Source organism: Calliopsis andreniformis, chromosome 10, assembly GCF_051401765.1.
Source record: "Calliopsis andreniformis isolate RMS-2024a chromosome 10, iyCalAndr_principal, whole genome shotgun sequence".
NCBI classification, from domain to species: Eukaryota; Metazoa; Arthropoda; class Insecta; order Hymenoptera; family Andrenidae; genus Calliopsis; species Calliopsis andreniformis.
In genome coordinates, this window is record NC_135071.1 from 3,932,327 (window position 1) to 3,945,659 (window position 13,333).

Genomic DNA, 13,333 nt, shown 5'->3' on the forward strand with positions numbered 1-13,333 from the left:
TCAGCCCTCAACACTCAGTCGCCAATCCTCATTATTCAATCCTCAATCCTCAATCCTCAATCCACAATCCTCAACCTTCAATCCTCAATACTCAATCTTCAATCCTCAATCCTCAACTCTCAATCCTCAATCCTCAATCCTCAATCCTCAATATTCAATCCTCAATACTCAATCTTCAATCATCAATCCTCAATCCTCAATCCTCAGTCCTCAATCCTCAGTCATCAATCCTCAATCTTCAATACTCAATCCTCAATCCTCAAGACTCAGTCCTCAATCCTCAATCCTCAACCCTCAACCCTCAATGCTCAACCGTCAGTCCTCGTCCTCAATCCTCAACCCTCAATCCTCAATCCACAATCTTCAATCATCAATACTCAATCTTCAATCCTCAATACTCAATCCTCAATCGTCAATCCTCAATCCCCAATCCTCAATCTTCAATGCTCAATCCTCAATCCGCAATCCTCAATCCTCAATACTCAATCTTCAATCCTCAATCGTCAATCTTCAGTCCTCAATACTCAATCTTCAATTCTCAATCTTCAATCCTCAATCCTCAATCCTCAATCCTCAGTACTCAATAATCTATCCTCAATCTTCAATCCTCAATACTCAACCTTCAATCCTCAATCCTCACTCCTGAATCCTCAATCCTCAATCTTCAATCCTCAATCCTCAATCCTCAAACCTCAATCCTCAATTATCATTCTTCAATCCTCAATCCTCAATCCTCAATCCTTAATCTTCAATCCTCAATTCTCAATCCTCAATCTTCAATCCTCAATACTCAATCTGCAATCCTCAATCCTCAATTATCAATTCTCAACCCTCAACCCTCAATCCTCAGCCCTCAGTCCTCAAACCTCAATACTCAATCCTTAATACTCAATCCTCAATCATCAATCTTCAATCCTCAATACTCAATCTTCAATCCTCAATACTCAATCCTCAATCCTCAATACTCAACCAACAATCCTAAATTCCCAATGCTCAACAGAATATCCTGAATTCTCAGGATTCTGTACTCAAACCTCAATCCTCAACCCTCAGCCCTCATTCTCAATCCTCAATCCTCAATCCTCAATATTCAATCCTCAATACTCAGTCTTCAATCCTCAATCCTCAATCCTCAATCCTCAATCCTCAATCCTCAGTCATAAATCCTCAATCTTCAATACTCAATCGTCAATCCTCAATACTCAATCCTCATTCGTCAATCCTCAATCCCCAATCCTCAATCTTCAATGCTCAATCCTCAATCCGCAATCCTCAATCCTCAATACTCAATCTTCAATCCTCAATCGTCAATCTTCAGTCCTCAATACTCATTCTTCAATCCTCAATACCCAATCCTCAATCTTCAACCCTCAGTCCTCAATCATCAATTCTCAATCCTCAATCCTCAATCCTCTGGCCTCAAACATCAATATTCAACCCTCAGTCCTCGTCCTCAATCCACAACCCTCAATCCTCAAACCTCAATCCTCAACCGTCGGTCCTCGTCCTCAATCCTCAACACTCAATCCTCAATCCTCAATCTTCAATCATCAATACTCAATCTTCAATCCTCAATACTCAATCCTCATTCGTCAATCCTCAATCCCCAATCCTCAATCTTCAATGCTCAATCCTCAATCCGCAATCCTCAATCCTCAATACTCAATCTTCAATCCTCAATCGTCAATCTTCAGTCCTCAATACTCAATCTTCAATTCTCAATCTTCAATCCTCAATCCTCAATCCTCAATCCTCAGTACACAATAATCAATCCTCAATCTTCAATCCTCAATACTCAATCTTCAATCCTCAATCCTCAATCCTCAATCCTCAATCCTCAATCCTCAATCTTCAATCATCAACCCTCAATACTCAATCTTCAATCCTCAATACTCAATCTGCAACCTTCAATCCTCAAACCTCAATCCTCAATCCTCAATCCTCAATCTTCAATCCTCAATCCTCAATCCTCAATACTCAATATGCAATCTTCAATCCTCAAACCTCAATCCTCAATCCTCATTCTTCAACCCTCAATACCCAATCCTCAATCTTCAATCCTCAATCCTCAATCCTCAATTCTCAATCCTCGATCCTTAATCCTCAGACCTCAAACATCAATATTCAACCCTCAGTCCTCGTCCTCAATCCACAACCCTCAATCCTCAGTCCTCAATATTCAATCATCAATATTCAATCTTCAATCCTCAATCCTCAATCCTCAATCCTCAATCCTCAATCCTCAATCCTCAATCTTCAAACCTCAATCCTCAATCCTCAATACTCAATCCTCAACCGTCAATCCTCAATACTCAATCTTCAATCCTGAATCCTCAATTCTCAATCCTCAATACTCAATCTTCAATCCTCAATACTCAATCTTCAATCCTCAATCCTCAATCCTCAAACCTCAATCGTCATTCTTCAATCCTCAATACCCAATCCTCAATCTTCAACCCTCGGTCCTCAATCATCAATTCTCAATCCTCAATCCTCAATCCTCAGGCCTCAAACATCAATATACAACCTTCAGTCCTCGTCCTCAATCCACAAACCTCAATCCTCAAACCTCAATCCTCAACCGTCAATCCTCAATCCCCAATCCTCAATCTTCAATACTCAATCCTCAATCCTCAATCCTCAATCCTCAATCCTCAATCCTCAATACTCAGTACTCAATCCTCAATCCTCAATCTTCAATCCTCAATACTCAATCTTGAATCCTCAATCCTCAATCCTCAATCCTCAATGTTCAATTCTCAATTCTCAATCCTCAACCTTCAATCCTCAATCCTCAATCTTCAATCATCAATACTCAATCTTCAATCCTCAATACTCAATCCTCAATCGTCAATCCTCAATCCCCAATCCTCAATCTTCAATGCTCAATCCTCAATCCGCAATCCTCAATCCTCAATACTCAATCTTCAATCCTCAATCGTCAATCTTCAGTCCTCAATACTCAATCTTCAATTCTCAATCTTCAATCCTCAATCCTCAATCCTCAATCCTCAGTACTCAATAATCTATCCTCAATCTTCAATCCTCAATACTCAATCTTCAATCCTCAATCCTCACTCCTCAATCCTCAATCCTCAATCTTCAATCCTCAATCCTCAATCCTCAAACCTCAATCCTCAATCCTCATTCTTCAATCCTCAATCCTGAATCCTCAATCCTTAATCTTCAATCCTCAATTCTCAATCCTCAATCTTCAATCCTCAATACTCAATCTGCAATCCTCAATCCTCAATTATCAATTCTCAATCCTCAATCCTCAGTCCTGAGTCCTCAAACCTCAATCCTCAACCCTCAGTCCTCATCCTCAATCCTCAATCCTCAATCCTCAATCCTCAGCCCTCAGTCCTCAAACCTCAATACTCAATCCTTAATACTCAATCCTCAATCATCAATCTTCAATCCTCAATACTCAATCTTCAATCCTCAATACTCAATCCTCAATCCTCAATACTCAACCAACAATCCTAAATTCCCAATGCTCAATAGAATATCCTGAATTCTCAGGATTCTGTACTCAAACCTCAATCCTCAACCCTCAGCCCTCATTCTCAATCCTCAATCCTCAATCCTCAATATTCAATCCTCAATACTCAGTCTTCAATCCTCAATCCTCAATCCTCAATCCTCAATCCTCAATCCTCAGTCATAAATCCTCAATCTTCAATACTCAATCGTCAATCCTCAATACTCAATCCTCATTCGTCAATCCTCAATCCCCAATCCTCAATCTTCAATGCTCAATCCTCAATCCGCAATCCTCAATCCTCAATACTCAATCTTCAATCCTCAATCGTCAATCTTCAGTCCTCAATACTCATTCTTCAATCCTCAATACCCAATCCTCAATCTTCAACCCTCAGTCCTCAATCATCAATTCTCAATCCTCAATCCTCAATCCTCAGGCCTCAAACATCAACATTCAACCCTCAGTCCTCGTCCTCAATCCACAACCCTCAATCCTCAAACCTCAATCCTCAACCGTCGGTCCTCGTCCTCAATCCTCAACACTCAATCCTCAATCCTCAATCTTCAATCATCAATACTCAATCTTCAATCCTCAATACTCAATCCTCATTCGTCAATCCTCAATCCCCAATCGTCAATCTTCAATGCTCAATCCTCAATCCGCAATCCTCAATCCTCAATACTCAATCTTCAATCCTCAATCGTCAATCTTCAGTCCTCAATACTCAATCTTCAATTCTCAATCTTCAATCCCCAATCCTCAATCCTCAATCCTCAGTACTCAATAATCAATCCTTAATCTTCAATCCTCAATACTCAATCTTCAATCCTCAATCCTCAACCCTCAATCCTCAAGCGTCAATCCTCAATACTCAATCTTCAATCCTCAATACTCAATCTTCAATCCTCAATACTCAATCCTCAATCATCAATCCTCAACCAACAATGCTAAATTCCCAATGCTCAGTAGAATATCCTGAATTCTCAGGATTCTATACTCAAACCTCAATCCTCAACCCTCAGCCCTCATTCTCAATCCTCAATCCTCAATCCTCAATATTCAATCCTCAATACTCAGTCTTCAATCCTCAATCCTCAATCCTGAATCCTCAATCCTCGTTCCTCATCCTCAATTCTCAATTCTCAATACTCAATCCTCAATCCTCAATCTTCAATCCCCAAAAATCAATCTCCAATCCTAGATCCTCAATCCCCAATCCTCAGTCCTTAATCCTCAATCTTCAATCCTCAATCCTCAATCCTCATTCTTCAATCCTCAATACCCAATCCTCAATCCTCAATCCTCAATCCTCAATCCACAATCCTCAATCCTCAATCCTCAGTCCTCAAACCTCAATCCTGAATCCTCAATCCTGAATCCTCAATCTTCAGCCCTCAGTCCACAACAATCAGTTGTCAATCCTCAATCCTCCATAGAATATCATCAATTCACAGTTTTCAATACTCAATACTCAATCTGCAATCTTCAGATCTCTATCCACAAGCATCAATCCTCATCACTCAGCCCTCAACACTCAGTCGCCAATCCTCATTATTCAATCCTCAATCCTCAATCCTCAATCCACAATCCTCAACCTTCAATCCTCAATACTCAATCTTCAATCCTCAATCCTCAACTCTCAATCCTCAATCCTCAATCCTCAATCCTCAATATTCAATCCTCAATACTCAATCTTCAATCATCAATCCTCAATCCTCAATCCTCAGTCCTCAATCCTCAGTCATCAATCCTCAATCTTCAATACTCAATCCTCAATCCTCAAGACTCAGTCCTCAATCCTCAATCCTCAACCCTCAACCCTCAATGCTCAACCGTCAGTCCTCGTCCTCAATCCTCAACCCTCAATCCTCAATCCACAATCTTCAATCATCAATACTCAATCTTCAATCCTCAATACTCAATCCTCAATCGTCAATCCTCAATCCCCAATCCTCAATCTTCAATGCTCAATCCTCAATCCGCAATCCTCAATCCTCAATACTCAATCTTCAATCCTCAATCGTCAATCTTCAGTCCTCAATACTCAATCTTCAATTCTCAATCTTCAATCCTCAATCCTCAATCCTCAATCCTCAGTACTCAATAATCTATCCTCAATCTTCAATCCTCAATACTCAACCTTCAATCCTCAATCCTCACTCCTGAATCCTCAATCCTCAATCTTCAATCCTCAATCCTCAATCCTCAAACCTCAATCCTCAATTATCATTCTTCAATCCTCAATCCTCAATCCTCAATCCTTAATCTTCAATCCTCAATTCTCAATCCTCAATCTTCAATCCTCAATACTCAATCTGCAATCCTCAATCCTCAATTATCAATTCTCAACCCTCAACCCTCAATCCTCAGCCCTCAGTCCTCAAACCTCAATACTCAATCCTTAATACTCAATCCTCAATCATCAATCTTCAATCCTCAATACTCAATCTTCAATCCTCAATACTCAATCCTCAATCCTCAATACTCAACCAACAATCCTAAATTCCCAATGCTCAACAGAATATCCTGAATTCTCAGGATTCTGTACTCAAACCTCAATCCTCAACCCTCAGCCCTCATTCTCAATCCTCAATCCTCAATCCTCAATATTCAATCCTCAATACTCAGTCTTCAATCCTCAATCCTCAATCCTCAATCCTCAATCCTCAATCCTCAGTCATAAATCCTCAATCTTCAATACTCAATCGTCAATCCTCAATACTCAATCCTCATTCGTCAATCCTCAATCCCCAATCCTCAATCTTCAATGCTCAATCCTCAATCCGCAATCCTCAATCCTCAATACTCAATCTTCAATCCTCAATCGTCAATCTTCAGTCCTCAATACTCATTCTTCAATCCTCAATACCCAATCCTCAATCTTCAACCCTCAGTCCTCAATCATCAATTCTCAATCCTCAATCCTCAATCCTCTGGCCTCAAACATCAATATTCAACCCTCAGTCCTCGTCCTCAATCCACAACCCTCAATCCTCAAACCTCAATCCTCAACCGTCGGTCCTCGTCCTCAATCCTCAACACTCAATCCTCAATCCTCAATCTTCAATCATCAATACTCAATCTTCAATCCTCAATACTCAATCCTCATTCGTCAATCCTCAATCCCCAATCCTCAATCTTCAATGCTCAATCCTCAATCCGCAATCCTCAATCCTCAATACTCAATCTTCAATCCTCAATCGTCAATCTTCAGTCCTCAATACTCAATCTTCAATTCTCAATCTTCAATCCTCAATCCTCAATCCTCAATCCTCAGTACACAATAATCAATCCTCAATCTTCAATCCTCAATACTCAATCTTCAATCCTCAATCCTCAATCCTCAATCCTCAATCCTCAATCCTCAATCTTCAATCATCAACCCTCAATACTCAATCTTCAATCCTCAATACTCAATCTGCAACCTTCAATCCTCAAACCTCAATCCTCAATCCTCAATCCTCAATCTTCAATCCTCAATCCTCAATCCTCAATACTCAATATGCAATCTTCAATCCTCAAACCTCAATCCTCAATCCTCATTCTTCAACCCTCTATACCCAATCCTCAATCTTCAATCCTCAATCCTCAATCCTCAATTCTCAATCCTCGATCCTTAATCCTCAGACCTCAAACATCAATATTCAACCCTCAGTCCTCGTCCTCAATCCACAACCCTCAATCCTCAGTCCTCAATATTCAATCATCAATATTCAATCTTCAATCCTCAATCCTCAATCCTCAATCCTCAATCCTCAATCCTCAATCCTCAATCTTCAAACCTCAATCCTCAATCCTCAATACTCAATCCTCAACCGTCAATCCTCAATACTCAATCTTCAATCCTGAATCCTCAATTCTCAATCCTCAATACTCAATCTTCAATCCTCAATACTCAATCTTCAATCCTCAATCCTCAATCCTCAAACCTCAATCGTCATTCTTCAATCCTCAATACCCAATCCTCAATCTTCAACCCTCGGTCCTCAATCATCAATTCTCAATCCTCAATCCTCAATCCTCAGGCCTCAAACATCAATATACAACCTTCAGTCCTCGTCCTCAATCCACAAACCTCAATCCTCAAACCTCAATCCTCAACCGTCAATCCTCAATCCCCAATCCTCAATCTTCAATGCTCAATCCTCAATCCTCAATCCTCAATCCTCAATCCTCAATCCTCAATACTCAGTACTCAATCCTCAATCCTCAATCTTCAATCCTCAATACTCAATCTTGAATCCTCAATCCTCAATCCTCAATCCTCAATCCTCAATGTTCAATTCTCAATTCTCAATCCTCAACCTTCAATCCTCAATCCTCAATCTTCAATCATCAATACTCAATCTTCAATCCTCAATACTCAATCCTCAATCGTCAATCCTCAATCCCCAATCCTCAATCTTCAATGCTCAATCCTCAATCCGCAATCCTCAATCCTCAATACTCAATCTTCAATCCTCAATCGTCAATCTTCAGTCCTCAATACTCAATCTTCAATTCTCAATCTTCAATCCTCAATCCTCAATCCTCAATCCTCAGTACTCAATAATCTATCCTCAATCTTCAATCCTCAATACTCAATCTTCAATCCTCAATCCTCACTCCTCAATCCTCAATCCTCAATCTTCAATCCTCAATCCTCAATCCTCAAACCTCAATCCTCAATCCTCATTCTTCAATCCTCAATCCTGAATCCTCAATCCTTAATCTTCAATCCTCAATTCTCAATCCTCAATCTTCAATCCTCAATACTCAATCTGCAATCCTCAATCCTCAATTATCAATTCTCAATCCTCAATCCTCAGTCCTGAGTCCTCAAACCTCAATCCTCAACCCTCAGTCCTCATCCTCAATCCTCAATCCTCAGCCCTCAGTCCTCAAACCTCAATACTCAATCCTTAATACTCAATCCTCAATCATCAATCTTCAATCGTCAATACTCAATCTTCAATCCTCAATACTCAATCCTCAATCCTCAATACTCAACCAACAATCCTAAATTCCCAATGCTCAATAGAATATCCTGAATTCTCAGGATTCTGTACTCAAACCTCAATCCTCAACCCTCAGCCCTCATTCTCAATCCTCAATCCTCAATCCTCAATATTCAATCCTCAATACTCAGTCTTCAATCCTCAATCCTCAATCCTCAATCCTCAATCCTCAATCCTCAGTCATAAATCCTCAATCTTCAATACTCAATCGTCAATCCTCAATACTCAATCCTCATTCGTCAATCCTCAATCCCCAATCCTCAATCTTCAATGCTCAATCCTCAATCCGCAATCCTCAATCCTCAATACTCAATCTTCAATCCTCAATCGTCAATCTTCAGTCCTCAATACTCATTCTTCAATCCTCAATACCCAATCCTCAATCTTCAACCCTCAGTCCTCAATCATCAATTCTCAATCCTCAATCCTCAATCCTCAGGCCTCAAACATCAATATTCAACCCTCAGTCCTCGTCCTCAATCCACAACCCTCAATCCTCAAACCTCAATCCTCAACCGTCGGTCCTCGTCCTCAATCCTCAACACTCAATCCTCAATCCTCAATCTTCAATCATCAATACTCAATCTTCAATCCTCAATACTCAATCCTCATTCGTCAATCCTCAATCCCCAATCGTCAATCTTCAATGCTCAATCCTCAATCCGCAATCCTCAATCCTCAATACTCAATCTTCAATCCTCAATCGTCAATCTTCAGTCCTCAATACTCAATCTTCAATTCTCAATCTTCAATCCCCAATCCTCAATCCTCAATCCTCAGTACTCAATAATCAATCCTTAATCTTCAATCCTCAATACTCAATCTTCAATCCTCAATCCTCAATCCTCAATCCTCAATCCTCAATCCTCAATCTTCAATCCTCAACCCTCAATACTCAATCTTCAATCCTCAAAACTCAATCTGCAACCTTCAATCCTCAAATCTCAATCCTCAATCCTCAATCCTCAATCTTCAATCCTCAATCCTCAATCCTCAATACTCAATATGCAATCTTCAATCCTCAAACCTCAATCCTCAATCCTCATTCTTCAACCCTCAATACCCAATCCTCAATCTTCAATCCTCAATCCTCAATCCTCAATTCTGAATCCTCGATCCTTAATCCTCAGACCTCAAACATCAATATTCAACCCTCAGTCCTCGTCCTCAATCCACAACCCTCAATCCTCAGTCCTCAATATTCAATCATCAATATTCAATCTTCAATCCTCAATCCTCAATCCTCAATCCTCAATCCTCAATCCTCAATCCTCAATCTTCAAACCTCAATCCTCAATCCTCAATACTCAATCCTCAACCTTCAATCCTCAATACTCAATCTTCAATCCTGAATCCTCAATTCTCAATCCTCAATACTCAATCTTCAATCCTCAATACTCAATCTTCAATCCTCAATCCTCAATCCTCAAACCTCAATCGTCATTCTTCAATCCTCAATACCCAATCCTCAATCTTCAACCCTCGGTCCTCAATCATCAATTCTCAATCCCCAATCCTCAATCCTCAGGCCTCAAACATCAATATTCAACCTTCAGTCCTCGTCCTCAATCCACAACCCTCAATCCTCAAACCTTCATCCTCAACCGTCAGTCCTCGTCCTCAATCCTCAGCCCTCAATCCTCAATCCTCAATCTTCAATCATCAATACTCAATCTTCAATCCTCAATACACAATCCTCAATCGTCAATCCTCAATCCCCAATCCTCAATCTTCAATGCTCAATCCTCAATCCACAATCCTCAATCCTCAATCCTCAATCTTCAATCCTCAATCGTCAATCTTCAGTCCTCAATACTCAATCTTCAATTCTCAATCTTCAATCCTCAATCCTCAATCCTCAATCCTCAGTACTCAATCCTCAATCCTCAATCTTCAATCCTCAATACTCAATCTTCAATCCTCAATCCTCAATCCTCAATCCTCAATCCTCAATCTTCAAACCTCAATCCTCAATCATCAATACTCAATCCTCAACCTTCAATCCTCAATACTCAATCTTCAATCCTGAATCCTCAATTCTCAACCCTCAATACTCAATCTTCAATCCTCAATACTCAATCTTCAGTCCACAATCCTCAATCCTCAATCCTCAATCGTAATTCTTCAATCCTCAGTACCCAATCCTCAATCTTCAACCCTCAGTCCTCAATCATCAATTCTCAATCCTCAATCCTCAATCCTCAGGCCTCAAACATCAATATACAACCTTCAGTCCTCGTCCTCAATCCACAAACCTCAATCCTCAAACCTCAATCCTCAACCGTCAATCCTCAATCCCCAATCCTCAATCTTCAATGCTCAATCCTCAATCCTCAATCCTCAATCCTCAATCCTCAATCTTCAATCCTCAATCGTCAATCTTCAGTCCTCAATTCTCAATCTTCCATTCTCAATCTTCAATCCTCAATCCTCAATCCTCAATCCTCAGTACTCAATCCTCAATCCTCAATCTTCAATCCTCAATACTCAATCTTGAATCCTCAATCCTCAATCCTCAATCCTCAATCCTCAATGTTCAATTCTCAATTCTCAATCCTCAACCTTCAATCGTCAATACTCAATCTGCAATCCTCAATCCTCAAACCTCAATCCTCAATCCTCATTCTTCAATCCTCAATCCTCAATCCTCAATCCTTAATCTTCAATCCTCAATTCTCAATCCTCAATCTTCAATCCTCAATACTCAATCTGCAATCCTCAATCCTCAAACCTCAATCATCAATCCTCAATCTTCAACACTCAACCCTCAACCATCAATCCTCAATACTCAACCATCAATCCTCAATTCTCAATACTCAATAGAACATCCTGAATTCTGATGGTTCAATACTCAATCCAGAATATTCAATAATCAAATCTCAAACCTCAAGCATCAATTCTCAACACTCAATCCTCAACACTCAGTCCTCTCTCTTCGATCCTACATCCTCAACCCTCAATCCTCAATCCTCAAGCCTCAGTCCTCAATCCTCAATCATCAACCCTCAAACCTCAATGCTCAACCGTCAGCCCTCGTCCTCAATCCTCAACCCTCAATCCTCAATCCTCAATCTTCAATCATCAATACTCAATCTTCAATCCCCAATACTCAATCCTCAATCGTCAATCCTCAATCCCCAATCCTCAATCTTCAATGCTCAATCCTCAATCCGCAATCCTCAATCTTCAATCCTCAATCCTCAATACTCAATCTTCAATCCTCAATACTCAATCTTCAATCCTCAATCCTCAAACCTCAATCCTAAATCCTCATTCTTCAACCCTCAATACCCAATCCTCAATCTTCAATCCTCAATCCTCAATCCTCAATTCTCAATCCACAATCCTTAATCCTCAGACCTCAAACATCAATATTCAACCCTCAGTCCTCGTCCTCAATCCACAACCCTCAATCCTCAGTCCTCAATATTCAATCATCAATATTCAATCATCAATCCTCAATCCTCAATCCTCAATCCTCAATCTGCAAACCTCAATCCTCAATCCTCAATACTCAATCCTCAACCTTCAATCCTCAATACTCAATCTTCAATCCTGAATCCTCAATTCTCAATCCTCAATACACAATCTTCAATCCTCAATACTCAATCTTCAATCCTCAATCCTCAATCCTCAATCCTCAATCCTCAATCTTCAAACCTCAATCCTCAATCATCAATACTCAATCCTCAACCTTCAATCCTCAATACTCAATCTTCAATCCTGAATCCTCAATTCTCAACCCTCAATACTCAATCTTCAATCCTCAATACTCAATCTTCAATCCTCAATCCTCAATCCTCAATCCTCAATCGTAATTCTTCAATCCTCAGTACCCAATCCTCAATCTTCAACCCTCAGTCCTCAATCATCAATTCTCAATCCTCAATCCGCAATCCTCAGGCCTCAAACATCAATATTCAACCTTCAGTCCTCGTCCTCAATCCACAAACCTCAATCCTCAAACCTCAATCCTCAGCCGTCAGTCCTCGTCCTCAATCCTCAACCCTCAATCCTCATCCTCAATCTTCAATCATCAATACTCAACCTTCAATCCTCAATACTCAATCCTCAATCGTCAATCCTCAATCCCCAATCCTCAATCTTCAATGCTCAATCCTCAATCCTCAATCCTCAATCCTCAATCCTCAATCTTCAATCCTCAATCGTCAATCTTCAGTCCTCAATTCTCAATCTTCCATTCTCAATCTTCAATCCTCAATCCTCAATCCTCAATCCTCAGTACTCAATCCTCAATCCTCAATCTTCAATCCTCAATACTCAATCTTCAATCCTCAATCCTCAATCCTCAATCCTCAATCCTCAATCTTCAATCCTCAATTCTCAATCCTCAACCTTCAATCCTCAATACTCAATCTGCAATCCTTAATCCTCAAACCTCAATCCTCAATCCTCATTCTTCAATCCTCAATCCTCAATCCTCAATCCTCAATCCTCAATCTTCAATCCTCAATTCTCAATCCTCAATCTTCAATCCTCAATACTCAATCTGCAATCCTCAATCCTCAATCCTCAGTCCTGAGTCCTCAAACCTCAATCCTCAACCCTCAGCCCTCATCCTCAATCCTCAATCCTCAATCCTCAATCCTCAGCCCTCAGTCCTCAAACCTCAATGCTCAATCCTCAATACCCAATCCTCAATCCTCAATCCTCAATCATCAATCCTCAATCATCAATACTCAATCCTCAATCCTCAATCCTCAATATTCAACACTCAACCCTCAACCATCAATCCTCAATACTCAACCATCAATCCTCAATTCTCAATTCTCAATAGAACATCCTGAATTCTGATGGTTCAATACTCAATCCAGAATATTCAATAATC